The sequence below is a fragment of the Euleptes europaea genome, chromosome 4, assembly GCF_029931775.1.
Source record: "Euleptes europaea isolate rEulEur1 chromosome 4, rEulEur1.hap1, whole genome shotgun sequence".
Taxonomy (NCBI): Eukaryota; Metazoa; Chordata; class Lepidosauria; order Squamata; family Sphaerodactylidae; genus Euleptes; species Euleptes europaea.
Window position 1 is genome coordinate 7,115,374 of NC_079315.1, and position 5,572 is coordinate 7,120,945.

Genomic DNA, 5,572 nt, shown 5'->3' on the forward strand with positions numbered 1-5,572 from the left:
TTGATTTTTCTGGAGAAGACGTTAGCCAGCCCAAGGAAGATGTTTGGTCCAAGCGGTAAGATGGTCGGGTTCGGAGATGAGGTGCTGTTGCAGATTTTCGTGCGGAGATGGTTTGAAAAGGCCGAGGCAGTGTGATGGCAGATGCCCCCCCCCCCGCCCGCCCTGGAAGAGAGAAAGTCCAAGAGGGATGTTTCCAATTGTTTACTCAGCTGAGCCTGGGTTTAATCAGAAACAGGCCTCTCTCTTCTAGGGACCAATCGCTGATCAACTGGGTGTGGGGGGAGAAGGGGAAAGACCACATATTCAGCAGTTTTGTGTGTGTTAAGTGCCGTCAAGTTGCTTCCAACTCATGGAGACCCTATGAATCAATGTCCTCTAAAACGTCCTATCTTTGACAGCCTTGCTCAGGTCTTGCAAATTGAGGGCTGTGGCTTCCTTTATTCTCAGCCACCCTGTACCATGCAAAAGCATACTTGTTAAACCACTTGTGGGTGGGTATGAAGTGCCGTCAAGTCACTTCCGACTCATGGCAACCCTATGAAGCAACATCCTCCAAAACATCCTATCTTTAACAGCCTTGCTCAGGTCTTGCAAATTGAGGGCTGTGGCTTCCTTGATTGAGTCGATCCATCTCCTGTTGGGTCTTCCTCTTTTCCTGCTGCCCTCAATTTTTCCTAGCATGATTGTCTTTTCCAGTTGTCTTCTCATAATATGACCAAAATACAACAGCCTCAGTTTAGTCGTTTTAGCTTCTAGGGTCAGTTCAGGCTTGATTTGATCTACAACCCACTGATATATTTTTTTTGGCAGTCCAGGCTATCCGTAACTCCCTCCTCCAACACCATGTTTCAAAGGAATCCACTGTTTTCCTATCAGCTTTCTTCATTGTCCAGCTTTCACACCCATACATAGTAATAGGGAATACAATGGCATGAGTGGTCAGCAGTTTTAGGTCATTTTATATCAATTGCTGTTAGCAAAGGGGGCAATAGAACATGGGATTATAGAGATAGGGGCAGAAAACCCTGCTTCAAATCAGAATGCGTAAGAATACATTGGAGGACTTTCCAGCCATAGAATGGCAAGCGGTCACCCGGCTGGGGCTGGCAGTTTGGGGAGGGCACCCTGCCCCACTGGGGGTTTGGGTCATTCCCTGCTGCCGAAAACACAGGACATTGTGTTCCCCTCCTGGCCTTTTAGGCTTCAGCTGGCTGGTGGATCCAGGTAGTGGTGGTGGTGGAGGTGGAGGTGGCGGAGGAGGAGGAGGAAGAAGAACAACTCTGATCTCTCCAGGATCAGGGGAGCATGCCTAATATATTAGGTGCTGTGGAACACAGGCAGGATGCTGCTGCTGCAGTTGTCTCGTTTGTGGGCTTCCTAGAGGCACCTGGTTGGCCACTGTGTGGACAGACTGCTGGACTTGACGGGCCTTGGTACGATCCAGCATGGTTTTTCTGACGTTCTTATGATGCATACCTATTCTCTCCAGGATCAGAGGAGCATGCCTATTATCTTAGGTGCTGTGGAACTCAGGCAGGATGGTGCTGCTGCAGTTGTCTTGTTTGGGGGCTTCCTGGAGGCACCTGGTTGGCTGCTGTGTGGACAGACTGCTGGACTTGACGGGCCTTGGTACGATCCAGCATGGTTTTTCTGACGTTCTTATGATGCATACCTATTCTCTCCAGGATCAGAGGAGCATGCCTATTATCTTAGGTGCTGTGGAACTCAGGCAGGATGGTGCTGCTGCAGTTGTCTTGTTTGGGGGCTTCCTGGAGGCACCTGGTTGGCTGCTGTGTGGACAGACTGCTGGACTTGATGGGCCTTGGTACGATCCAGCATGGCTTTTCTTACGTTCTTATGATGCATACGTATTCTCTCCAAGATCAGAGGAGCATGCCTATTATCTTAGGTGTTGTGGAACTCAGGCAGGATGGTGCTGCTGCAGTCGTCTTGTTTGGGGGCTTCCTGGAGGCACCTGGTTGGCCACTGTGAACAGACTGCTGGACTTGACGGGCCTGGGTCTGAACCAGCAGAGCTTTTCTTATCTTCTTATGATGCTATACCAGGGGGATTCTCCACGCAATATAAGGTAAAGGTAAAGGTCCCCTGTGCAAGCACCGGGTCATTCCTGACCCATGGGGTGACGTCACATCCCGACGTTTCCAAGGCAGACTTTGTTTGCGGGGTGGTTTGCCAGTGCCTTCCCCAGTCTTCTTCCCTTTACCCCCAGCAAGTTGGGTACTCATTTCACCGACCTCGGAAGGATGGAAGGCTGAGTCAACTTTGAGCCAGCTACCTGAAACCAACTTCCGTCGGGATCAAACTCAGGTCGTGAGCAGAGCTTTTGACTGCAGTACTGCAGCTTACCACTCTGCGCCACGGGGCTCATTTACCATCCCAAAATCTCCTTCCCTCGCGCCACAAGACCTCGCGGACTGAGATGGGAGCTTCACACTTTGACTAAGGGCAGGAATCAGAGCAGAGCCGAAGTCCCTGAAGCTTGCCAATTTCCACGAGCGGTTATGGGTTCACGGAGAGACGCTGCCACCTGCGAGCCTCAGGGATCTGGCCCCACTGAATGTCATCTCCGGCCATCCAAGAAAACATAAAAGCTGCAGGTGCTGTCAATTAATGATTTATGAGGGGACAGATCCTTAATAAATAATGGAACGCACCTGCGGCTTTTATTCCGTCCCGTCCCCCCCCCCCCGGAATTTCCTGCTGCTGAGATACCAGTCCTGTGGTGCTCCCCCCTTCCTCTCTGGTGCTTAGTCAAACAAGCGCCATGGAAGGAGGTTCTTCAAAGACGGAGTCCAGCTCAATCGTCTTCCTGAGGATCGTTCATAGGCACCGTATCAGAACTAGACCTTGGTTCTGCAGGCTTACGATTGCTAGTGTTGCCAACCTCCAGGGACTAGCTGGAGGTCTCCCGCTATTACAACTGATCTCCAGCCGACAAGACATCAGCTTGCCTGGAGAAAATGGCTGCTTTGGCAACTGCACTCTATGGTACTGAAGTTCCTCCCCTACCCAAACCCCGTCCTCCTCAAGCTTTGCACCAAAAATCTCCAGGTATTTCTTAACCCGGAGCTGGCAAACCTAACGATTGCCCACAGGCCTGGAGAAAAAGGTTCTGTCCCTTTAACGGAGACATAACGTGTAGAAAAGGGCATGAAGAGTAATAGCATCACTTGGTAAATAACATCCCAAGGAGCCCCGTGGCACAGAGTGATAAGCTGCAGCACTGCAGTCCGAGCTCTGCTCACAACCTGAGTTCGATCCCGACGGAAGTTGGTTTCAGGTAGGCGGCTCAAGGTTGACTCAGCCTTCCATCCTTCCAAGGTCGGTAAAATGAGGGCCCAGCTTGCTGGGGGTAAAGGGTGGTGGAAACGGCTGTCAACTTGCAGCTGGCTCATGGCGACTCCGTTGGGTTTTCAAGGCAAGAGGCATTTGGAGGTGGTTTGCCATTGCCTTCCTCAGAGCCAGTGTGGTGTAGTGGTTAAGAGCAGTGGTTTGGAGCGGTGGACTCTGATCCAGAGAACCGGCTTTGGTTCCCCACTCCTCCACACGAGCGGTGGAGGCTAATCTGGCGAACTGGATTTGTTTCCCCGCTCCTCCACATGAAGCCAGCTGGGTGACCTTGGGCTAGTCACATCTCTCTTACAGCTCTCTCAGCCCCACCTACCTCACAGGGTGTCTGTTCTGGGTAGGGGAAGGTGATGGTAAGCCGGTTTGATTCTCCCTTAAGTGGTAAAGAAAGTCGGCATATAAAGACCAACTCTTCTTCTCTGCATAGTGATCCTGGTATTCCTTGGTGGTCTCCCATCCCAATACTAACCAGGGCTGACCCTGCTTAGCTTCAGAGATCGGTCTCGCCTGGCCTATCCAGGTCAGGGCGAAAACCTTCATAGGTTTTAACAGTTAGCTGATCTAATTAACTATAACACATTGGCCAGCATGCAAAGAGCTATTGAGGTTCTGGGAAGGGACAGCCCAAACACAGGGGAATTTTTTACTTGTTTTTTTTAACAAACCAACTGTCTTCCCCTACCCAACGCACTGCTTTTGAAAGTTCCCTTCGTTTAAGAGTTTAGAAGAAGAGTTAGTTTTTATATGCTGACTTTCTCTGCCACTTAAGGGAGAATCAAACCGGCTTACAATCACCATCCCTTCCCCTCCCCACAACAGACACCCTGGGAGGTAGGTGGGGCTGAGAATGCAGTGACTTGCCCAAGGTCACCTAGCTGGCTTCGTGTGTAGGAGTGGGGAAACAAATCCAGTTCACCAGATTAGCCTCCGCAGCTCATGTGGAGGAGTGGGGAATCAAGCCCTGTTCTCGAGATCAGACTCCGCCACTCCAAATTACCGCTCTAAACCACTACACCATGCTGGCTGTCCAGCATGTAGAAGCCTTTGTTTTGAGAAAAACAAGTTAAAGGTCCCTTGAGCTCACAGAATTCGTTTTTCTTTTGGGGGGGCTCCTAGCTAATAAATGTATTACAAATACAAAATACATTTACTCAGAAATAAGCCCGACAGTTCCCTTGATCGTTGTGCCTAGGAGGTATAAATAAAATATTTACAATGAAACAGAAAAACACTAAACAATGATAAATGTGGACAGTGTGTGCTACTTTAAATTCCCTACATGTAAATATATGCACAATTTAAATACTTTGAATACAAGTTATTCCAGCATTAAGAAGATGCGACAGAAGTAATGCCATCAGGATTTTATTTTGGAAATACATTCTGCGTTACGCAAATATTTTTGAATTCCAAATGTTTCTCAGTTAAAGAACTAGTTCATACTATCGGGGGGAAATACATATTTTGTGTATTGAAAAATATGTATCTTTGTATATGGAGTTCAGGCTACCGTTGCAGATCTTGATGGCAGGAACTGCTCAGTTTTCTGAATTTTGCTGTTTGGGGGGGGGGTTACTGTTAGTTTTAAAATACCTGATTTCCACAGATTACTTTAGACGTTATGGCGATGCATAACATCAGAAGCCGCAGACAAAGGCTGTCTGAATGGGGGGGGGGATTTCAGTACAGACTCCCAGCAGCTGATGGCAAGAACACACTTTGCAGGAAGGGAGGGACATTGCTATTCCTGCAATGACCCTAGACTGCCTTGCGAGGTTTCCACAGGGAAAACCCTATCAGTGGTACCACCTCCTTCTGACTTATTCTGGCAGCCACAGGTACCAGGAAGCGTTTTTTCATTGGCTGCTCCCATCGCGTGCCCCCTCTGAAGGCACAACTGGGGAATTCTGCCATCGAGTTCGCAGGGGTGTTTCATTTCCTTGAACTTCCGGGACGTTTAACAGAAGGTCCGCACCAAGAGGCAGAGATGCGATGTTACTGCCACACCCTCTCTGGAAAGAGAAAAGTACTTCCCCCGTGCTATGTTCATGTCAGTGAGCGTTTGTGTTTGAACGGTCTTGATAATTTGTGTGCTAGAGAATCTTGATTCGGCTTAGCCCAAGCATCGGTCGCAGAGACGGGAATGTTGTACGTAAAAAGCGAGAGGAATTCTTTCCCACAGTCTCTTCGCAGCCAGAGATGA